The 24,789-nt window shown below is 37.4% G+C and overlaps 1 protein-coding gene and 1 long non-coding RNA gene across 3 annotated transcripts in view; one reads left to right on the top strand and one right to left on the bottom strand.

Annotated features, from left to right (window-relative positions):
- Slitrk5 (SLIT and NTRK like family member 5) overlaps positions 1 to 3,238 on the bottom strand; it is an 8,352-nt gene extending 5,114 nt beyond the window's left edge. The window contains exon 1 of one of the 2 annotated variants that reach the window (XM_008849098.3): positions 2,435 to 3,238. The gene's annotated coding sequence lies outside the window, so the exon portion shown is untranslated. Of the gene's footprint in view, positions 1 to 1,861; positions 2,091 to 2,434 lie in introns of those variants that run through there. The other variant, XM_008849099.2, reaches the window with a different exon arrangement.
- Positions 3,239 to 3,347: 109 nt separating this feature from the next.
- LOC115066974 overlaps positions 3,348 to 24,789 on the top strand; it is a 261,305-nt gene continuing 239,863 nt past the window's right edge. The window contains exon 1 of the long non-coding RNA XR_003846411.1: positions 3,348 to 3,735. This is a non-coding gene — a long non-coding RNA (uncharacterized LOC115066974). The remainder of the gene's footprint in view (positions 3,736 to 24,789) is intronic.

A 24,789-nucleotide genomic window follows, 5' to 3' on the forward strand; every position in this document is an offset into this window, starting at 1 on the left:
ATCTTTGATGGTGGATTTCAGCACAGCTATTAAGCACATCAGCGTCTTAATTGCATGCACGGTGCCACTTAGCAGCGCTTCTCAGAGAGCGCCCAGCGACCACTTCTCTTCATCGACCATGCCAGCAACACTACCAAACTGCATCTTTAAGCCACGGGAACAGTACTGCGCGATGGATTACAAAGAACTCAGCGAAGGCATCCGCAATCTCGGAGCACCTCGAATACCTAGAGTTTAAAGAGGACATATCTACCACTTACCCGGAAGCAGCTAAAAGTAAGCCACCTACAAGCGCCAAAGGCTCCCTTACCATGGCTCCGCATCAGTTTGGCACGGTATGCAAAACTAGCCCTACAAAATTAGCAAGATTTGGAATGAACTACTACTGTGCCAATATCTTCACCTTTAGAGTTGCTTATTACATTTAATTCTCAACGTCCCCCTCCTTTTTCCCTTTCCTCCAGCAAAGGGCGTCAGGAATGATTTAGAGGCGACATAGAAAGAAGCAAGTGACACAGGGCAGTGCTTTAATCTCCTAATTTCATCTCCCTAATGACCAGCCTGATCCCCTCCCCCTTCTCTTTATTTCTTTTTGTCGCCGGAAGGCTTCTTTTGACTTAATACTTTGGGTAGATAGCAACTCTTTTTAGAGGTCTAACATAAATGGTGTGACTGCTGCGTTGGTTAGTGGGCCGGCGATTGGGGTTGGTGTTGATAGAAACGCTAGATTCTGGGAAACTGTACCTTTTCTCAGGTCAGTCCGGCTTTTGCCTCCCCCCGTCCCCCGCCCTGAGCCTGATATTCAATCTCAAACCAGATCTAAAGCCAAGACGTTTCTGAGACACAGGTTCAAGCTTTGGAACCTTTTACTTGATCACCAACTCACTCGAGCCCGCTTGATCAGAGCGTCTGCATTCACACGCACATGTGCAAGTGTGCCTTCGAAACATTCACATTTGGCCACCCAGACGTGTCGAGACGAATCGGAACCACAGTACAGAAACCTCGTTAGTATACCCGACCTCCCCCCACCACAGCAAAAGCCTCCTGGCTTCAAACATCCCCTACGAAAGCAAAACGTTTACCTTGAAATTTTGGTTCTCCGCCGGATCAAATGTGCACATCCATTCAGCTGGGTTGGGTCCCCTCCCCCTCCTTAGCGGTGCTTCCCCGCCCCCATTCACCTCCTTCCCCACCTCAGAGCCCATTGTAAATTGTGTCCAGCCAGTATTAAACTCGAACGTTTACAACTTTAATTCAGTTCTGGTTAGCCAGGGTTGAAGAGCTTCTTCCAAAGCTCCACTCCATTTCTCACCTCCTTTCCATCAAAGGAGACCAAAGATTTGAGAAAATAAAGTTGAATGAGACTGGGAAGGCTGACATTCTGACTGGAAAACGCACCACCGATAGAAATTCGCGAGTGCACGGCACATTCTCAGATTATTATTTTTTTAAATAGAGGGCGGGGATCGGGGGAGGGGGGCTGTATTTGTTCTCTCCCAAAGAATTTAGACCCTGGATCACCGCCTGCCATATCCCTGCATTAGGCAGCATGGAGCCGCCCGGGCGGGAGCCCAAACCGAGGCCGAACCAGTGGCTCGGGGCACAGCTGCTGGAACGGCCGCCCAGGAAGAAGCACCCTGAGTTCCAGGACGGCAGGCTCCCCCACCCCCACACCTCCCCAAAGCGAAGGAAGGGTAGAGGAAGAAGGGGAGGGAAGAGAAAGGAGAAAGCCACTTAGCTCTCTCTCTCTCTCTCTCTCTCTCTCTCTCTCTCTCTCTCTCTCTCTTTTTTGTTTCAGCAGCAGGGAGGGGGGGGGGGGACACACAGGAGCCTCTTAGAAAGTAAATCATAGACTTACCCTGTCTCACATCTCAAGGGCCCACTCATCCTAGCCACCCTTTGAAAAATACCTCTTCGGGGTGTGCACTGATTTTGAAGCTTAGGTAGACGGAGAAGGCTGCAAGTAGTGCGGGCTGAACCGCTGTCGGAAAGCGGCACCGGGAAGCCAGTAGCCCCGGGCGGCCGCCGCGGTGGCGACCGCGGGTTCCGGGGCTACCCAAACGGCTCTCCCCGGCACTCTCCGCGGTAGTCGGAGCGGGCAGCGGGGTTGGGGGGGGGGTACTGTGGGGGGAGATCGCTAGCGGTGGGAGGGAAGGAGGGGGGAGGGGGTGGCGAAGGACCCGCTGGAGACGCGCCTCGCGGTAGGGGCTGGGAACTGGAGCCAGAAGGGGCGGGGAGGGGAGGGAGGCAGCGAGGCGGGGTAGGGGGACGCGAGCCTGCAGCCCGGCCCGGCAACGTGACGGTCAGCTCCAGGGAGCGCTCTCACCAGCTCTCACTCAAGCTCCCTCTCACCATCTCTCCCACGCGCGCTAAGCGCCATCCCGGGGTCCCTGGGCCCCTTCGCCGCAAGCCCCACCAGGCCTGTACTTACAGTTCCCATCTGCATAGGGGGCAACTTTGTGCGACCCAGAGGTGGTCGCCGCCCCCTTCAGCCGCCTGGAGCTCTTCGTACCCTCCGGCCTGGGGTCGCACCGGCAGGCCCTCCCCTCCCCCCTAGGCTCTGGGGATTGCTGTCTTCACCACATTCCTCCCTGGTCAGTGGCGCACGCCCCGGGACCAGCCAAAGGGAGAGGGGCACGAGGGTGTGCGCGCATCGCCCTCCTTCTTCTTGCAGCGCACACTGTACATGGTAGTGAGGGGGCGAGAGAAGGAGGCACTGGCCCCTTGGCTGCTCGGCCGGCTGCTCCTCCACTGGGCTACTCTCTCCCCACGCGGCGACCACCGAGATCCCGCCGCCACCTCTGTCCCGGAACAGAGCCCGCAGCCGCAGCCCCTAATTAGTATTTGATCGGCTCCCGCATCCTCTTGGTGGCCTCACAGCTCCTGGTGTTTGCAGGGCTTTTTCTCTATCCCTCCCTAGAAGCGGCGCAGGATCGTCATTATTTGGAACTCTTTATCTCCGGCATCCTTAGAAGGGTCTGAGGGGCAGGAAGAGCGTTGTTCTCCGCCTGTGGCGTTCCTGGCAGTCTGGTGGCTCTAAAAAACTCCGAGAAAGTCTCGTCTTCTCTCCTAGGGGCTGAGGAGGCGGCCACATCTGCTGGGTGCAGGGCTCCGTCCGATGGACTTGTTTATTGTCGCGCCGCCTGTGCGAGCCAAGCTGCAGCAGACATGATGGGCCCGGGGCGAAGCGGGCGTTCGGTGGCCGTTAGATGGCAGCCGAGTGCGAAGGCGTCCCTTGGCACCTGAGGCGCAGCCGGAGCCCCCCTTGGATGTCACGTTTGTGGGAGACCGAGGCGTCTGGGAACATGTGGGTAATACCAGTGTAGGACTGTGCAGTCTGCCGATTGGCAAGGGAGAGTGGAAATAACCTCGGCAATGCTAGGCTATATTGGTGGTCAGGGGCAGAGGATTCCAGTCCATTGCGGTTAGCTCTCCTGCCTCTGCCATTTAGGAGAGAGCCAGGGCTTCAGCCTCCTGCGGTGTCTGTTGTAAAGGACCCTGGAGGGAGTGGCTCATCCTAGCTGTAGAAAGTGAGCTTATTTATTTTTTTCCTTTTAAAGAATTACATTTCATAAGCGTTTCCGAGTAGTTGAAGGGAATATGAACGACTTCCAGAGAGAACGTGGACACATTAGGTTAACCAAAAAGCTGGAAACCGCCATAGATGCAAAGTCTGTTGAGAGCGAGTTTCTTGAAGAGTCACTTGCTGAACTCCACTAGCATCACCTCTCTGTAAGTATGCTGGCTCTTTCCACGAAACCTGACAACTTCCTCCTCAAAAGAAGGTCTTTGCATTTACAAAATGTGGTTTACATTTTAGGAATATTAGGCCTTCAGTGCACGCCAGGTATAGAAGAAAGTTGTTCACAGTCAGTGGCTCTACAATATAGGCTGCTGGTCTGCTTCTTCCCATCATAGTCGGGGAGTTTTACAGTGTAAACACATTTTAACCCCTTCTTCATGAAGTTATATTTTAAACAGTAAATGATATTGTCTGATTTTTAGTATTTGGGATATTGTGGCTACTATATGTGATTAATATTAGGATTCAGAAGTAGTTTATATATGCAGATATCACCATTTCATGAGTTTATCCAGAGTTAGTGAACTATTTCAATTTTTTGCTATTTGTAATTCTCTTGAATTTCCTCTAAATCTGTTTAGCAATTAATTTTAGTTACACTATAAACACTTTCTTTGGAAATAATTTTGTTTATTTCATTTAAGTTTGGATAGTGTACAAGGGAGAGAGAAAATAGTAGTAATTTTTGATGCCAGGTAATGAAAATCTTAGAATTGTTTGTTAAATTTACATACATTTGTCATAGGACTAGTAGGTAGTTATGGCTTCAGGCATATTATATAATCAGATATAACAAACTGTACTTAAAAACAATTGTTACTGTATTTTCAATGTTTTTTATCCTCAAAAATGACATAAAATTTTATAAAATTCATTTTAAGATAAAAAATCAGCTTTATATTTTAAGTTATATTTAATTTTTAAATTGCATGTTATCCACATCCCAAAACCTCTGGTAAATACTGGAGTACTATTAGAAAAACTAACTTTTTAAATATTGACTAACTCTGTATAATAAACGATATGACATAGGATACCTTAGTTATGAGACTTCTCAGATTGTCTATTTTAAATTAGTGCTTTACATCATCACAATTCCACCTAATGTAGCTTTATTTTTCTATTTTGTACTATTTTATTTTAAACAATACCCTATTTAAAAAGAGTTTGTTAAACTAAGGCATATTAAACTCATTTGGAATGCATTCCACTAACAATTTAGCATGAAACACTTATACCCACATTCCAGATTGCCTCTTGAAAACTTTCTAGCATTGACTCCACATTCAGGATTGCCATAGGCGCCACAGTTACGTTTTACCACTAGGTGTCTCTGTAAACTGAATCCAAGAAAGAATTTTAAGAAATACTGTGACATTGAAACTAGAAAAAAATAAATGCAGTAAGAAAAAACACAACAGAAATAAGGAAAAGCCTCAGTTTTTAAATTTATACACATCTGCTTGCTTTGAATGGTGAATATTTTCTAGGAAATATATAAATAGGTCATATACTACTGATTAAATTTGAACCAAGACTTTCACTTGATTTGATGCATCTCTTTGATCTATACTAACTGTCATAAGATGTGTATGCCCGCTTTCACACAATATGCAACTAAATATAAACGACTTCATAAAAACATTTGGATGCTGTAAAATAAAAATAATGATAATATAATTATCCCCAGAAATACCCCACTATGCATTGTTTAATTAAAGCGGATGTAAAAAGCTCGGACTCTTTATCCAAACACTTGTGAATACATTTGAGCATATTAATTAAGCTATAAGACAGCACAGTCATGAGTACATGTCACAGATAGGCAGGTTTTTTAAAGTAATTATTACAAATTATGGCCACGATTTGATACAGCATATTAAACTTTAAGTGAAAGTATTGACTCATGACTTAGAGCTGACAACCTATTTTCCATGAATTCATACTTATTATTGTCTCAAATTTTTGTTTATAACTCTATAAGTGCTTTGGAGTAATTTATGTAGGAAATGGATTTCTTACAATATTTCATTTGTGTTACCACTGTGTTGTTTCCTCAGTGTATCAAAATGTGAAGTCAAGAATTATAGATCCTCAAGAACTAACCTAATAAGAATTGTAAATGAGGAAATTCTTTCGTATTAACTGTGAGATTTTAAGTGAATTGATGAATTTCTGTAAAACCTAACCCCATTAGAATTTTCATTTCTTTCTGGTAGCTTACATCATGAATTATGAATACCGAACTATAATGTTAGATTTCAGACTTCTCCAAAACTGGATCTAATATTACTTTTGTAAGAGTAATGAATTAGAAGCTACTATAGCCTATAACCTAATGATTTTAGGTATGAATTATAATGTACTAGTTCCATAAGTGTTTGAAGTTGAAGTGAAATATATTACATATCTCTAAAATGAAAAAAAATTGACAGTTTCCTTGGAGGAAGAAAAGTAAATTATTTTTTGTTATTGCTTTTCTTTTATTTTGTTTCTATTTTTCCATTTTTATTTTTTCTATGGACAGAGTCTTTCTGTAGCTCTAGCTGGCCTGAAACTTGTTATGGAGAGCAGGCTTGCCTGGATCTCACAGAGATTCTCCTGCTTCTGCCTCACAATTGCTGGGATTAAGGGCATGTGCCACAATGCCTAGCCTTGTTATTGGTTTTCAAAGCAATTGCCAACTAGGAACCCATAATGTATATGATTTAATCTAGTCTCATACAATTGGAATTACAGCAAACATAAGATGTAGTAATATTTGTGAAACCCAAATCATAAACGAAATTGATTAATATAACTGAGATTATTTATTCAGCTATGAAATTAGTTATTTGCAATCTAAGAAATATGACCTATGATGCATAAAATAAATATGTGCATAAAATATAATTTTTCATTGTTTTCCAAACCTCATTATAAGTATACTCTGAAGTTTTTGATATCATTATATGACAATTCAGTATCTATCAAAGTTTGCTATGCATATATCTTTTGAACAATATTTTCAGATTTTAACCTAGAGATTTATCAAAGTAAATATGCAAATTCATATTTAAGAAAGTATTCAATGTAGCATTTATTTGCATCTGAATGCTGTTAAGAACAAGTTTAATGAAGAAGTAATAATGTTCATCTATGCCTTCAAGTACTGTTCTACCTTAAATAGAAATGTGTATAATAATATAGTTCTGCCATTATTTAGAGTGTATGACACTGGAGCATCACATACATTCCCATGGGGAAAGGAGAGGGAGAGCAAGGAAGGGAGAAGAGAGAGAACTGTTCTTTCTTGAAAAATATACACACACAAATCCAGTGATGGTCATTATCTCTCAGAAACCTGGAACTCTTGAAAAGAGCAGAAATTAATATTTTGGTGTTTCACCATATACTCTAGGTTTCTACTGTAAAATGTCAACTTATGTGCAAATTAAAAAATATTTTCATTGAGTTTTTGTGCATTTCATATAACAGATCTTAATCAAACTTAGACACATCCTCCTTCCTCCCCCACCCAGAGCCCAAGCCACTGGATACCATACATTATATCATATATGTTAAGTCCTTTCCTGTAAAACATTTGTACCCAGATATCCCTCTGTGCAAGTTCATCTATTAGAGTATAGTCAGCCTACCAGTCATTCTCTTAATGATCTACTCTCTCTCACCCAGTAGTAATCAGTTGCCAGTAGTTCTTCAGCTAGGATTGGGGCCTGCTCCCCATTTCCCTCATTCTATGCTGGGTTTTTATCTGATGGAGCAGGCATGGGTCTTGTGCAAGTTGTCACCACTGTTGCAAGTTCATATGTGAAAGTTCCCAGTGGCTTGAAAGCCTTTGTTTCCTTCTGTTTGTGTACCAACCTTGGCTCTTATAATCTTTCCAACCTGTCTTCTGCAATGGTCCCTGAGCCGTTGGTAGGTGAGATTTGATATAGGAGCCTTATTCAGGAACATACACTCTGCAGTCTTTTATTCTCTAAAACTTGGTCAGTTGTGGCCTTCTCTGTCCATCACACTTTGTTGTATGAGGAAGCTTCGCTGATGAGAGTTCAGGAATGTACGGGAGTGGGGGAACATTTGGAATAATGATGAGAATTCTGATGCAGAGCTCTAAAATTAAGTTTTATCCTGTCGTTTTCAAATCTGTTTTATTTCTTAGAAGCATATTAATATCAGTTTAAACACTGAGTAGACCTCTAAATGAGTATAAATTGGTTAAATTATTTCTCTTATATGCAACATTCAATTCTAGCACCTTATATCAACTAATAGAATAGTAACTCACAGGACCTAGTTCCCATCCTCTTTTTGTACAGAACCAGTCAGTTTACTGGAACATTAGAGTTTTTTGATTATCTTCTGTGTGAGGGTGAAGTTCAAAATGATTCTGTAGAGAATAGTGAATAAACTTGTTATTGTGAGCCTTAGTTCTTTTCTGTTATCTACATGCATATGAGGAGATAAGCAATTGTGACATATATAAACATACAAACTATGTCAAGCCCAGAGAGAACGAAAAGCTACTGCCACCTGGGTTCGAAAATTGAAATCTGTGCTTCCCATGGGAAAAGAGGCAGTTGTATCACACAGGTTAGCTTTCCTGTGTGTGTCTCTATCAGAGCAAAGATTAGTCTAATGGGTACCATTGATTCTTAGCCTTTACCTCTACTCAAGTTTAGAAAACAAGTCTAAACAGGTATTATGTTTTGTCTGGATTTTCTGCCTCCTCCTCCTCCTCCTCCTCCTCCTCCTCTCAAAGCAAGACAACAGTATTTCTAAAACGCAATATGGTCGTGAAAATTTGCAAATGCCTAATTTGATACACCTAGTATTCAATGTTGTCAGTTGGAATCCTTCAACCAGATGCTCCCATAACTTCCTTACTTCCTCAAAATAATCAGTTTTGCCCCAGTAATAATACATTTGATCACACTGAAGAAATGTTGCATTCTTTCCTAGAATGTGATAGATCCTCTGTCCTATGTTTGAGATTAAAAATAGTTGATTTTGAATGTGGTTGCTCAGGCTTTTAATCCCAGCGCTCCATTGGCAGAGGCAGGTGGATCTCTGTGAGATGGAGGCCAGTTTTGTGTATATAGCAAGTTCTAGGCCACCTGGGGTCACAAAAAAAGGCTGTCAAAAAAAAAAAAAAAAAGCCAGAAAAAAGGAAAGAAACTTAAAAACAAAACAACAACAAAAACAAAAACAGACCACAGAGATATTTGACTTTCTGACAATCTGCATTTTCTAGTCAAAATATATGGGATATAATATACAATTTTAATACTACATGAATTATTTTTAGTTTACATTTGTTGCCACATACATTCCAGTCCTCTAAAGAAGGTTCTCAAGGGACTGAAGAGATGGCTTAGTGGTAAAGAACACTGGCTGCCCTAGCAGAGGATTGAGGTTCCATGCCCAGCACCCACATGGAGACTGAAAACCCTCAGTAACTCCAACTCCAGGGGATTTGACCCCTTCTTCTGACATCAGCAAGCACTGTACAACACGGGAGCACTTACACACATAAAGTCAATGCACTCATAAATATAAAGTAAGAATAATAAATGAAAAAAAAATTTAAAAGGTTCGAAAACAGAATTTTGTTTATGTGATGAATATTACCTGTGACTGATATGACCATCATTTGAAATATGGTTACTGAACATTGACTGTTATTTGGGTTTAGCTTACTTAAATTTAAGCAGCCATATGTAGCTAATGGCTACCATATTGGACACAGCCAGCTTGGAATATAAATTCCTAAAGATTGAAACTCTGTTTCTTGAGCAATTGCTGGGTAACCTCAGAAATTGAATCACTGTGAACAGCTGTACTCATAAGTAATGATGATGATTATGACATCCTCAATAAATAAGGACAATTAAGATTCACATTTGGCAAGGGGCCTGATTTGCATTCTATGGATGGTCTCTTCAATTCTTCCAAGTCACATTCACTTGAGGGTCTTATCAATCTATTAAAGATCTCCAGGCATTTTACTGGCATTTCAAAATTCTTCATTATGCCCCTATACAGAAGCAAAGGTAGATGAGCTTGAATCAATATAACTCATTAAAAAAAATGTCTTTTCATGTGTGTTAATGTTTTCTCCAAAGTACTTGTCTCCATAGGTATTAGGCTTTAAGTATTGTTTAGAATGTATTCTATGTAAAGAAGTTTGTCAGTCAGTAACAACTATATTTTAAATTTTGCATTTCATTTATTTCATTATTTTAAAATATTTTAATTTTTTTATTTTTAAAAATATTTGTTGTTAATCATATGAGTATAAGTGTATTACTTGCATGTATGCAAGTACACTTGTGTCATGCAGTAGCCATAGAAGTTAGAAGAGAGCATCGAATTCCCATGGGACTCGAGTTAAGGACAGTTGCTAGCTGCCTTGTGGGTGCTTGGGAAACAAACCCAGATCCTTTGTAAGAGCAGCCAGTTCTCCTGACTATTAATTCATCTCTCCAGTCCCTATTTTTATTTTTAATTATGTTTTTATAGATGTGTCTGGTTGCAGGTTTGTTTATGTGTATGCAGGGCCCTCAGAAGCCAGAAGAGGTTGTCAGATACCCTGAAGCTGGTATTGAGCAAGAGGTATTGAGCAGCCTATGTGGGTGTTTGAAACCCATCTCTGGTTCATCTCTGGATCAGTGAACAGTATGCACTCTTAACCACTGAAATATCACTCCAGTTCCTTAGTGTGTGTGTGTGTGTGTGTGTGTGTGTGTGTGTGTGCCCACTCACTCATGAATATGTTTGTAGATATTTGTGTTTGTGTACGTGTACATGTGTCTGTGAGCATACGTAGGCTGTAGGTGTATGTTGGATGCTGTCTTCAGTTATTCTTTTCCATATATTTTGAGATAAGGTCCCTCGCCAAACCTGGAACTCAACAATATAGTAGACTGGTTTGCCACAGAGCTTTAAGGATCTGCTTGTTTGTGCCTGCCCCACCCCTACTCAGGTGTTACAGATGCAACTTTAATGTGGTTGGTGGGGATAGGAATCCCAGTTCTGGTGCATGCACTGCAGCCACCTTATCAATGGTGTCATCTTCCCAGCCCCATATTCCACCTATTTTAACACCAAAATTGGACTTAGTAGCTTGTGATGTTTTGAACAGTCAGAGTGGAAAGATTTTGAACAGCAAATCATGATTAACTGATTAATGGAATATATTAGAATGAGCTCCAATTTTTATGGAATGCTTGATAAGTTTTGGATTAAATCAAATAATGTTCATATATTTTAAACAATGTATAATAGCTATCTAATCAATCCCTGTCATAACAAATTACTGTAGTTTATTTAAATAAAATTGTTATGTTGCTCATAAATTTTTCTAAAATATTTGTGTACAACTGCCCAACATTTTTCAAACCACCATAATATCACAGAAAGAGCATTAATTCTCTGAGGGCTTATGTCCACTGTAAGAAGTTATCTGGTCTAGAGCAATACGGTGGTTCTCAGAAATCTGGACTCTTGCTTTGCATCAACTATGCATTTGTATTCATGAAAACTCTTCTCTATGCAGGAAATAAGTAACTGTGCTTTCTGTTAAAAGACTTTATGAGCACCTCATTATTGAATCATATGATAAGCATTAAAATATAATGGCTTTGAAGGAAAAATACTTTTAAATTTACAGATTTAAAATTATTTTATCATAACATTCATTAGGTTTGTTTTTTAAAGTATTTTATCTATTATGTTTGTTTTATGTGTGTGTTATGCCTGAATGTAGGTAAGTGCACTCATGTTCTTCAATGCCAGTGGAAGTCAAAAGAGGCTGTCAGATCCTCTGGAACTGGTGTTAAGGACAGTTGTTAGCTGCCATGCGGATGTGCTGGGATTCGAACCTGGGTCTTCTGCAAGAATAGTCAATGTTCTTAATCGCTGAGCCATCTCTCCAGCCCCCATTAGGTTTATTTTAAAATATTGAAAACTGCATGCTAGCTTGATGAAAAGTTGACGTCTGTGAAAAATAGGCCTTTCCATCTCAAGTTTTGCTTACTGTTACCCAGTGTCTTTAATACTATTCTTATCAATATTTAATTAATCTAGTGAAACTTTATAGTGACACAGAACTCACAGTCAATCCCACATGACATATTACAGTGTATCCTGTAATTGTAATTTATTAGCACATATCTCAGTGAATGAAATGCCAATTCAGATTTCGAGCACTGGTGTGAGATTTAAGATTCATTCCTCATTCAATCTATGTTTTAATTACTACATGTCTAATAACTGCTGTTTTCACAGAATTTTATTGATGACTATGCTACCATTTATGTAATGATAGATACTAAGTTATTCTCAGACGTCTCAGAATTTTATATTTAAAAATATTTCAGCAAGGCGAGGTGGTGCATGCCTTTAATCCCAGCAGTTGGGAAGCAGGGGCAGGTGGATCATTGCGAGTTTGAGGCCAGCCTGGTCTACATAGTGAGTTCCAGGACAGCTGGGGCTACAAGGAGACCCTGTCTCAAAAAAGACTAAGAAAATTTCATTTGAGCATTGGTGTAACAGCATTTTGAAGTAATCTACACATTCTCCTGTATAGAGAAATGGTAGCGCAACTTCATTTGTCCAAAACAACAGAAATCTATCTTACCAGATTTGTTGATTTACAACGTGGATTTCAAAACACAATTATCTTAGATTTTATCTTATTTTTGCTTATTTTTAATCTTATTTTATCTTATTATTTTATTTTTTATCTTTTTTTTAAAAAAATTCAAGATGAAAGGTAAATAAATTATGCACATACATACACCTAAACATTTTTGATGCTGGCCATTTAATTTAGATTGTGAATTTTTTCTTTCATTTAACCATTTAATTATTTAATGAAGTAATTTCACATACAGATAATAAAATCTTGAGTTTCAACATAGTTGGTAGTAGTCCATATTTCAGACAGAAGACACATAATACAAGTAGATTATGCTGTACATTGTAAGCATTCTCTTTGTCTCTCTATTTGACTTAAATATGTTTTGTCAAGTGGGTAGTTTGGCACTTTTAATATAGTTTAAAAGGAAAATTAAAATAATGCATACACCTTTTCAGGAATTAGCTTCAATATGAATTCAAGTCATTCAACATTTCTCACATAATTTTTTGAGAAATCAATCAGAAGACATATATTACAAATTAATAATGTACTAACTGTTCTTGAAAGTGTTGATATAATCAACTATAACTTAAACTGGACACTGTGTTTATATGATTTAGTATATAAATAATATTATTAGCAGTACCAGAATTTGCTGTCATAGCACTTCTAATACATAGAATGAGTGAAATAGAAGTTACCTGTATCCTCACAGTATGCATTTCTTAGGTCAAAAATGTCTTGGGTCAGACTAGTGTGATAGCTCGTGGACAAAGGAGCTTGCAACACACATGGTGGAAGTAGAAAACCAACTCTTGAAACTTATGGTCTAATCTGCCCACACATACTGGAGCATATGTTCACAGGCACAGACAAAAACCACAGAGACATACAGACATAAACAAAATGTAAAACAATTGTACACCTTTGCTAGTAAGGCTTTTTTGTTGTCTTTGGATTTTTCTTTTCTACTGAATTTTTGTGAATTTCATACAAAATATTTGGATCATATTTAGTTCCCCTCCAACATGTGCACTCCCTTACCAGCCCCCTACCAAAAATACATGAACATACCACACACAGACACACAGACACACACAGACACACGCACACACACACACACACAAACACACATACACACACACGAGTCAGGTTTGTGTCGCTAAATGCCTGTCTGTTGTGGGTTCATTTCCTGGAGCCTAGTCAATCTACCAAGTGTCACACCCTAAATGAGACTGAATTTCCCCTTCCCAGAAATTGATTGCTAATAGTTTCTCAAGTAAAGTTAGGGTTTCTTACTTCTTCATGTCTATGCTGGAATTTTGTCTGGCTTTACGTGGGACTTCTGCATGCTGTCACAATTTCTGTGAATTCATATGAAAAACTGATCAGCTGTCTGGAAAACTGTTTCCTTCTGGTCATTTTTCACCTCAGGCTCTTAAAATTTATTTGGACCTTCTTTGAATTTTTGTCTAATTATTAATAACTGCTCTACATAACCAGAAATCATAGTAGTATTAGATATGCCCTAAAATATCAACAGAAAAATACATAGATAATTCTTCAGAAGAGAAATCATACTTAGTCTTTCTTCTATTATTTTAAAGGCATATTTTATAGCTCCTGGTGTTACAAATATATTGTGTATTATTTAAGAACCTATAATTTGATATATATTTAAAACTATAGCCAACTTAACTTTAGTTAAGTTTCTGGATAACTGAAAAAAATTTTATATGTGAACATATCAATTATAAATAACTAGGTCTATTAAAATATTTTCATTTACTTTTTAGAATTCTGGCAATCTTAGAAAACATCTATTTTAAATAATCCAATTTTCTTATGATAACAGCATACTTATCACCAGAAAATCACAGATATTATTTGTGTTTATTCGAGTCAATATTTCCTCCCTGTAAGTATAATTATTCATTGAGAAATTTGACACAATTTTTAATCTCCAAATACTGAAAACTTATGTGCTAAATTCACTTTTGACTATACTTTAAACCATTCTTATCTGTTTGTATTTTTGCCTATGCTAAATAATTATGTGTGGGGAAGTGTAAGTGTATCTGTTCACCTTAGTAGTCCATGATATTTCTCATCACCTTCTAAGCCACACTGAGAGTGCCTGCAGCAGGCTGTGAGCCTGCACCTTGGAAATCTGCCAGAAATTCTGAGTCAAAGAGCAATGTCTGCATTCACAAAGAAGCATTCAGTGCTGTCAGAAGTTAAATGTCCACAGGCCACATAGTACAGCTACAGTCCTTCCAGTGCACTGACTTAATCCAGAGAAACTCAATTTGATAACTATTTCTTTTCTATGGGAAAAATATCACAGAGGAATGCTTAATTTTTGCCTGACCAGCAGTAAATAATTAAACATTCTTAGGCCATGAATCCTTGTTGTCCCAGAACACTACTTTTTCTGCAGTGGTTTTGCAGCCAATTTCCAATGCCAAAGAAAATACTGTTGCTGCAATAGACTATCAATTAACTTCTTATAGGCAAACACCTGCAGACACGTGCTGCTGGCAGTGGCTGGATTATAGAAATTGCAGTAGAGGGGCTGGAGAGATGGCTCAGTAATTAAGAACACTGGTTGCTCTTGCAGAAGACCAAGGTTCATATCCCAGCACCCTCATGGCAGCTAACAACTGTCTGTAACTCTAGCTCCAGGGGATCTGGCAGCCTCTTCTGACACTCGTGGGCGTTGCATGACATGGGTGCACTTACCTACATGTAGGCAATACACACATACACATAAAATAAAAATAATTAAAGAAAATCGCAGCAGAAACCAGACTCTACAAAGAATTATTGGGTGTAAGGATGCCTGTGAGAGAATAAATGTCTGAGGAAATTAAATGCCTAAGCACCTATAAGGCATTTTGTGTTTCCATTATATGAGGAAAAATATAATAGTCTTCTGAAATGTATAACATCACCCAAACGAAGCTACTTTTGCAAATCAGATTTCCAATCTGCAATAAAGGACCCTGAATTATTCCAAAAATTTCAGAAGAAATGATCACTTTACTGAAAATATGTCCCACTATATATCCTGTGCCCATAAAGATCAAAATTAAAATCATCTAGACTTTTAAAATACATTTTATTTATTATTTGTATTTTATGTGTATGAGTGCATTGCCTGCATGTGCGTAAGTGTACTCATGTCTTTCAGTGCTCACAGACATCAGAAGAAGGCGTTAGATCCCCTGGAACTGTAGCTACAGATGGTTGTTAACCTCTGTGGGGTGCTGGGAATTGAACTGAGGTCCTCTGTAAGAGTAGTCAGTGCTCCCAACTGCTGACCCATCTCTCCAGCCCCCCAAATCATCTAGATTTTAAATTATGTTTTATGTAATGTTTTTTCACGTTTCTTTTAATGTCTGATTTATATTATTTACTTTTTTATTGCTGTGATGAAATACTATGATCAAAAGCGACTTACAAAACTAGGCGTTTATTTGGCTTCCAGTTTCAGACTGTTCCATAATGGCAGAGAAGGTAAAGCAGTAGGAGGCTGGAGCAGGAAGCTGGCTGGTCACATTTCATCACACACAGGGAGCAGAGAACAGTAAGCACAGTGAGGCTATAAACCCTCAAACCCAGCACCCAATGATGTACTTCCTCCAGCAAGGTTCCACCTCCTAAAGGTTATATAACAGCCCAAAACAGGGCAGCCAAGAGGGAACCAAATGTTTAAAGCACCACAGGAATATCCTCAGTGAAGTGTTTATATATGTTTGTTTGTTTGTTGTGGTGAGTGTGAGTCTGTGTTGGTGTGTGTGTATGTGTGTGTGTGTGTGTGTGTGTGTGTGTGTTAGTGATTTATCAGATTAGCTCACAGGATAGAGTCCGAGTAGTCCAACAATGGCTGCACCGGTGTATGAAGTGTGATTGGGTGGGGTTGGTGGGTGTGTTTGAGATGAGATTGTTGTAGCCCCAGCTGGCCTGGAACTCACTAAGAAGACCAAATGGCCTCAGTCTTACAGTACTCTGCCTACCTCTGCCTCCTGACCACTGGGATATAAGGCAGGTACAACCATGCCTGGCCTAAGTGAGATTTTTTTAAATTCCTCTTTCTGTAAGAGTTTTTACGTGTTTACCCCTAAATAGGGGGTCGGTAGATTAACTCATGCTTCCTTATCTATTCAAAATTTTTAATCAGAAGGATGTATTTTTATTGTATTATTTTTAATTGTTGATTCACTGAGCAGAAATTTGGTTGGTGAAATTTAATGCATTATTCAGATTTATTTCAAGGAGAATTTGTTTCTAATCACATCCTTGAGTAAAAGCATTTAGAATTTTTTAAAGTTAATTTTGGAGTTTTAGATTGTCATATGAAGTGATAAAGAAAAACACAAAGAAAGTTGAATAGAATTTCAAAAGGCTAGGGCCCTTGAAGATGATGATAGGCTATACTGTAATTTAAAGAAAACAGTGTGAGGGTTTAAATAAAGTTCACCGCTGGTTACTGGAGAATTGGATAAGTCTTCTAATTTTCTGACTCCCAGGTCAGTGTAAGTTGGGCTAAACCAAATGTGTAAGTGAAGCTAATAATCTATTCTAAAATCCCCAGTAATTGAAATAACACAGTATTCTACACAGATCCTATAATTGTTTTTCAGCATACCACATAGTTTGCATTAGATGATCAGATGTTGAATTATCATTATATATGTTATATAATGTAACAGATTACTCTTGCCTCAAACTACCTCTTATCTCCCATCTCTATCAACCCACTCCCATCTCTACCAGTCCTTTTCCCAGATTCATGACTTTGAATTCTGTTTCATTGCACATTTAATTTAACCAGGCCATCTGTGTGACTATAGGATTGGAATTTTCCACTGTAGCCTGGTGTAATCACCAGTAGGGATACAAATGAAGGCAACAATCCATTATCTCCCTGAATCTATCAGTAGCCAGTAATTCAACCTTCAAGGGTAGGGCTCAAAGCCCATCATCCACACAGTACTGACTGTCTACAGGTCAATTCTTGTGCAGGCGATGAGTTCCTGATTGCAATGTCTTTGTATTATCCAGGAGATGACACTTCGAAATCCTTCTTTATATGTTTCTGCTCGTACTTTACTTTGTGGGCTTCACAATGTTCTCTAAGCCTTTAAACTTGATTTTTGTAGTAGACAAGATGTAGACTCTTGTCCAAATGTCATTCAGTAAAAATGTCTATATAAAGAGATCAATAAAATTCTAACTAGTATATATTGTTTTATTTTTCTCTCAAATCATTGTTTAGGAGTGTTTGTTTTAAGATAAATATTGCATTAATTTTTTTCAGTCCAATAAGTATTATAAAAATACTTAAGATTTTAAGAAACATATATGAACCATTTTAATTGTATTGTTGCTTTTCCCATATGTGAGTTTTTCAGAGTGAAGTGATTGAAATGAGAGGGTTGGGTAAACATTCTGTAGGTTTTCCATGCTATTTACTGCCTTTTATTGACTATTTATAATATTGTTTAGTTTAGTTAAATTCATGTCTTTGTTTCCTAATAGCATCTAATTTTTGATAAAAATTAATTGAAATAATTTGCAGAAAAATGTTAAAACAATCCCTGACATTGTGAAACACTAAACAAATGCTATTGGATATTTAACTTATTGTGATGGAATGATTGTTACAAGTACTGATGTAGGTTGAGTATGCAGTAAAGAAAGCAGTTGGAGAAAGCAATATAGGGTCTCAGAAGTTTTTGTCTTTTCTCAGAACTGGAATTGTTTAAGAAAGGTTTATGTTTGAACTTGATTAGACATGGATCTGTAGTACCCAAGAATTAACCAGAAAGTTAAGTGATACTTGAACTACTTTTATTTACTGGACTAAGTGACAGTGGGGCTAGAGTTGCTTTTGCAGAAGACCAGCTTTTGAATCCCAGCACCCACATGGTGGCTAAAATCCTTCAGTTCCAGGGGACCTAAGACCCTCTTCTGTCTTCCACAGGCATTGTATGACAGCAGTGCACTTACATAGTCATGGGCATAACATATACATAAAATAAAAATAAATAATTAACTTAAAAAAGAGATAGTGGCAATGCTTGAAAGATTTCTTAGTGATATCTTATATGCAATTCATGCATGAGGCAACTCCTTCAAAGTACTTGTAGGACAAAGAACAACAGAAACTGTATTTGTGTATTATATTTCCTATTTATGATGTGAAAAATATCAAGTTCAATGGAAAAATTGTGCATGAAATTAAGTCAATTTGAGTATAAAATTCTTTGATAGGCTAAAGAGAAATTATAAAGAAATCATTACAGCTGCCTGTGGGATAATAATGTGATTTTACTGTATTAATATATCTTCAGCATCAAAGTCAATATTTACATAGGAAAATGATGGTTCTTTTTATAGAAAAATGAATGAGTCACTTTAAGATTTTAAGGAAAGTAAGTTAAAAATTACTAATGTATCCCAGATGTAAAGCATTATAAATGCATGTCTATCAATTCTGAATTTTGCTCAGATGTATTATTTATTAATTTTGCGAGTATCGATGCTCACTTGGAATTGCATGGATTGATGTGTTGCTTTAAATAGAAATACATATATTTATTCAAGTTTATTTTGGGTTAGGTATTTTGTATGATTTCTGGTCTTTGACTTTTTATTTTATTTTTTAATTATTTATTTAATAACCATATAATTAGAATCAGCATTTCATGAAACAGCATTGACATATTCAATAACAATTTTCAGAGCTAAGATGCATCAGTTTCAAGATTGGCTGTAAATTTTTAGGTTACAGTTGTATTAATACAGTTATATAATATTGTACTCAGTATGAGTACAATGAGATTTTAACCTTTTAAAGAGACTTAAATGAGATTTTAACCTTTAAAAAAGATCTCCATTTCATTATTAAAATACAGAGTTTCATACAAAAAATTCATTTTTAATGCAACTGACACTAAGATGTTTGCACATACGTTTCTAATTCTATATATCTGATTATTATTAGTCAGAGTTGATTACTTTCTGAGCCCCTTGGCATCTGAGCATGGATATAAAGTCATCAGGTAGATTTAAATGATAATGTTTTTCACATCTACTAATTATTAAAGAGCAAATTTTTATGCATTGAAGAATTATTTTTTTTTAATTTTTTAAAAAATTAATAGCCACATTATTAGAAAAAGCATTTCATTACAGCTTTAACATATTCAGTAACACACTCCAGAACAAGGCTACATCTCTTTCAAAAGTGGATGTAAATTTTTAGGTTCAAAGTTGAATTGATACAGTTATACAATAATGAACTCAATATAAACCCTGTAAGATATAAAATTGAATGAGTTTTTACCCCTTAAAGAAGATCTCCATTTCAAGATATGCTGTTTCCTACATTTTTTCTTCTTTAAAATTATTTAGTTTCATACAGGAAAAATTAATTTTTAGTATAATTGACACTAAGATGCACATGCGTTTCTCATCTCTATATATCTGATTATTATTAGTCATGGTTACTTTCTGAGCTCCTTGGCATCTGAGCATGGATATAAAGTCATCAGGTAAATTTCAGTGGTAATGTTTTTCACCTCTACTAATTATTAAGGAGCAAATTTTTATGCTTTGAAGAATTATGTTATTGTTATTTTAATTTTTTACACCCACTTCCCAGATAACATCCTCCCATAGTCTCCCTTCCCCCCACTAGAGCCCTTATACTCTGATATCCCAGCTACTGTCTGCTGTGTTGTCAGCACCCCCAGACATTCATTAACATTAACATTACATTGACGTTTTGTCTTGCAGCAGGTTTAGTGTATGAGATTAAGAAAATTAATAACATTCTGCTTCTGTATGATACAATGGTGGTAGATATGAGTCTGTAACTCTTAAATGGTTTATAATGCTCTCCAAGTTCTCTATTTCCTTATTGTTCATCTGTCTAGATGCTCTGTGAAAGTGTGACATTCATATTAAGTATGAAAAAACTCAGTAAAAAATTACAAGATAACAAGCTGAATAGGATACAGCGTCTGTCCTGGAGGGACTGATAGTTCAGAGAAGTAGATTTGTCAAGTGTATTTTATCAGATTAATGTTGTTTCTTTAAAAATGAAAAAAATAATAAAGTGTGGCATAGAAATCATCATTACTCTGGCACAAATTATTTAAAGCTCTAAGTCGTCCATTGCTGCTTTAAATATTTTGGGAGTATTTTTTTGGGGGGGGGTACTTTCTAATAGCGATTTCCATCAATCCATTTTATACTGTTGAATGAGCGATATTTTCCTGCTTCTGTGTCATCTTCTGATTTCAGTGAAACTGATATTTGCAAATTATTGTCTGGTAACTTAAGGAATAAATTGTTTCCCTTCCTCATGGTCTGCTATTTTTTGATGAACATATTTCTAGTCTATTAGTTACTTTCCAGTATATGTTTTTGAAAGACATGCCTGTGGTCATTGAAATGTCCCATCTTTAGACTGTGGTCAGATAATATTTTTGGCAGATATATTTTACTATTGACTAAAAGACATAAATAGAATCCTATGAATGTCTTTGTTGTTAAACATCCATGCCATTATACTTTTTGGATATTTCTTGCACCTTACATTCAGTCTGAAATGAAAATCAACATGAAATGAAAGCTTAGGGTCTGATATTTTTTTTTTAGTTATTTATTTAATAACCACATACTTAGACGAAGCATTTCATTACAACAGCATTAACATATTCAATAACAATTTTCTGAGCTAAGATGCATCTCTTTCAATATTGACTGTAATTTTTTTGGCTTACAGTTGAATTATTAAAGTGATACAATACTGTACTCAGTATAAACCCTAAGAGACATTTTGAGAGATACTCATAGTTCCCTGGAACTAGTTGACGTAGGATTGCAAGGAGCAAAAAATGTCCTTTATGTCCCTCCGACCAAATTATTATAGGCCTCAAAGTATGTCTGTTAAACATCCAAGAAGGTTACTTCCACCAGTCTGGTACTTTTAATTACTGTGTGGCATGTAGATAAATCTTGGGCAAAGATCAGTTGTTGTCAGATAAACCTTACTAGACATATATTTCTTGATCTGCTATGTATAATTTGTCAGTAGGTTGTAGAAGTAATATGTAGAAGTAACACAGTTTTCAAAAGTAGCTAGGCATTATTTATCTCTTGCATCGTCTCATCCCTCCATCATGGATTTCCCACTTGAGGTGCCCCCATTTCCCCATTTCTCCCTTAATAATACCCATCTCCTATGGTCCTACCTCTCTTGAGGTCCGTCTTTCCCTTTATCCCCTAGGTTAGTTGTATACCTTTCCCTCCCCCTGTCCTTAAACTATCCCAATTTTTATCCATATCTCCCTTATTAAAGCTTGTTTACTACTGTTCTTCTCTTTCAGGTTCTTTCTTTTTCCATTACCGCCCTGTTTCCTTTCCATTACCCTGGTCACTGTAGTTATGTCTGGTTGCATGTTTATCAAAGTCTGGTTCTAGGATCCACATATGAGGGAGAACATATGTCAATTTTTTTTTGAGTCTGTGTTACTTCACTTAGTATAACAGTTTATTGTTCCATCCATTTACCTGCTAATTTCATGATTTCATCTTTCTTTACCGCTGAGTAAAACTCCATCGTATAAATGAGCCACATTTTCATTATCCACTCGTCAATTGAGGGAAACAGGTTGCTTCCATCTCTTAGTATTGAGAAAACAAGCAGTAACAAGCATGGATGTACAACTGTCTCTGCAATAGGATGAGTTCTTTGGGTATATGCCAAGGAGTGGTATAACTGGGTCAAATAGTAAGTTCATTTGTAGTTTTTAAAAGTTCTCCACACTGCTTTCCATAGGGGTTGAACCAGTTTGTAGCCCCACCAGCAGTGGATGACTGTTTCCATTTCCCCACATCCTCTCCAAATTTGGTATAATTTGTTTTCTTGGTCTTAGCCAGTATGACTGGGGTAAGATTAAATCTTAAAGTGGTTTTAATTTGCATTTCCCTAATTATTAGTTATGTTGAACATCTTTTAAAATGTTTCATAGCCATCTTTACTTCTTCTCTCTTCAGCTCCTTAGCCCATCAAAATTTTAATTGGGTTGCTTCTTGTCTTGGTTCTCTGTTTTTTGAGTTCATTATAGATTCTGTCGGATGTGACACTGGTGAAGATTTTCTCCCATTCTGTGAGCTTTCTGTTTGCTTCCTTGGTTGTCTCCTTTGATGTGCAGAAGCTTTTTAGTTTAATGAGGTCCTATTTGTTAATTTTTGCCCTTGTTTCCTGAGCAATTGATGTCTGATTTAGAAAATCCTTTCCAACACCTATAACTTGTAGGTTTTCCTCAATGTTTTCTGCTAATAGTTTCAGAGTTTCAGGCTTTACATTGAGACCTTTGAGCCATTTGGAATTGACTTTTGTGCAGGGTGAAAGATAAGGGTTTAGTTTCATTCTTCTACAGGTGGAGATCCAGTTTTGCCAGCACCATTTGCTGAACATGCTGTCTTTCCTCCAGTGAGTGTTCTTGGCCCCTTGTCAAATATCAAGTGGCTGAAATAGCTTGTACTCATATTTCAGTCTTCAATTTTGTTCCATTGATCTATGGGTCTATTTTTGTGCCAGTACCATGTTGTTTTTATGACAATAGCTCTGTAATACAGCTTGAAATCTGGTATATTAATCCCCCTGGAATTGCTCTTAGTGCTCAAGGTTGTTTTGGTTATCCGAGGTCTTTTGTGCTTCCATATGAATCTTAGGATAGTTTTTTCCAATTCTGTGAAAATGTCATGGAGATTTTGATTGGCATTGCATTGAATCGATATATGACTTTTGGTAGGATGGTCATTTTCACAATACTAATACTTCCAATCCATGGGCATGGGAGGTCCTTCCATTTTCTGAGGTATTCCTTAATTTCTTTCTTTAAAGATTTAAAATTTTCATTGTAGAGGCCTTTAATGTCTTTGGTCAGGTTTATTCTGAGATTTTTTATTTTTTATTTTTTGGCAGCTATTGTGAAGGGGAATGTTTCCAAGTACTCTTTCTCTGATTGCTTGTTATTGGTATATAGAAAGGCTGTAGACTTCTGTAGGTTAATTTTGAAACCTGCGACTTTACTGTACATGTTAATAATTTGTAGGAGTTTTGGGATGGAATTTTTGGCATCCCTTAGATATAATATCATACCATATGCAAAATGGGATAATTTGATCTCTTCTTTTCCAATTATTACTCCTTTAATTTCAAAGGGAATACTTCCAGTTTTTCTCCATTTAGAATGATGTTCACTGTGGGTTTGTTATATATGGATTTAATTATGTTGAGGTATGTTCCCTCCAGTCCAATTCCCCCTAGGACTTTGAACATAAATGCGTGTTGAACTTTGTCACAGGACTTTTCTGCATCTATTGAGATGACCATGTGGTTCTTGTCTTTGAGACCATTTATAAGATTTATGAATTTTATTGACTTACATATATTGAACCATCCCTGCATCTCTGGGGTAAAGCCGACTTGATAATGGTGGATGATCTTTTTGATGCGTGTCTGTATGTGATTTGCAAGTATATTTTGAGAATTTTTGAATCTAAGTTCATTAAAGATATGGGTCTATAGTTTTCTTTTTTGGTTGTATATTTACCTGGCTTTGGTATTAGAGTAATGCTGGCTTCATAGAAGGAATTTGAAAGGTTTTCCTCCATTTCTATTTTTTTAATTAATTAAGTAGTATTAGATAAAGTTCTTTAAATGTCTGATAGAATTCTGCTGTAAATCCATCTGGTCCTGAGCTTTTTTTTGTCAGGAGGTTTTGTATTAATGTTTCAATTTCTTTTTGTCTTATGGGTCTGTGTAAGCTGTTAATCTCTCCTTGGTCTTAGTTTCGGTGTCCCATGCCTTTAGATATCCGTCCATGTCTTTTAGGTTTTCAAATTTAATAGCATAAAGGTTTCTAAAGTATTCCCTTAAAATGTTCTGTATCTTTCTGGTGTCTTGCAGGGTTTCCCCTTTCATCTCTGATTTTGTTGATTTGGAGGTGCTCTTTCTTTCTTTTGTTTAACTGGCCTAGTGGTCTCTCAATCTTGTATACCTTTTCAAAGAACCAGTTCTTGGAATTGTTGATTCTTTATATGTATATATTTTTTTGTTTCAATTTTATTAATTTCTGCCCTGATTTTTGTTATTTCTTCTTGTCTGCTTGGTTTGGGTTTCGTTTGCTCTTGCTTTTCAAGTGTGCTGAGTTGTAATGTTAAGTCTTGTATTTGTGTTCTTTCCGATTTTTTGATGTAGGCACTTAGAGCTATAAACTTCCCTCCAAGGACTGCTTTCAGTGTGTCCAAGAGGTTTTGTAATGTTGTATTGTCCTTTTCCTTTAATTCCAGGAACATTTTATTTCTTTCTTAATTTCTCTTTTGACCCATTCATCATTCAGGAGTGTGTTGTTTAATCTCCACGTGTTCATGTGGTTACTGCGGTTTCTTCTGGTGTTGATTTTAAGCTTTATTGCATTGTGGTCTGATAGAATGCATGGAATTATTTCAATCTTTCTGTATTTGTTGATCT

The sequence above is a fragment of the Nannospalax galili genome, unplaced genomic scaffold (genome assembly GCF_000622305.1).
Source record: "Nannospalax galili isolate Female #2095 unplaced genomic scaffold, S.galili_v1.0 scaffold140, whole genome shotgun sequence".
Classification (NCBI taxonomy): domain Eukaryota; kingdom Metazoa; phylum Chordata; class Mammalia; order Rodentia; family Spalacidae; genus Nannospalax; species Nannospalax galili.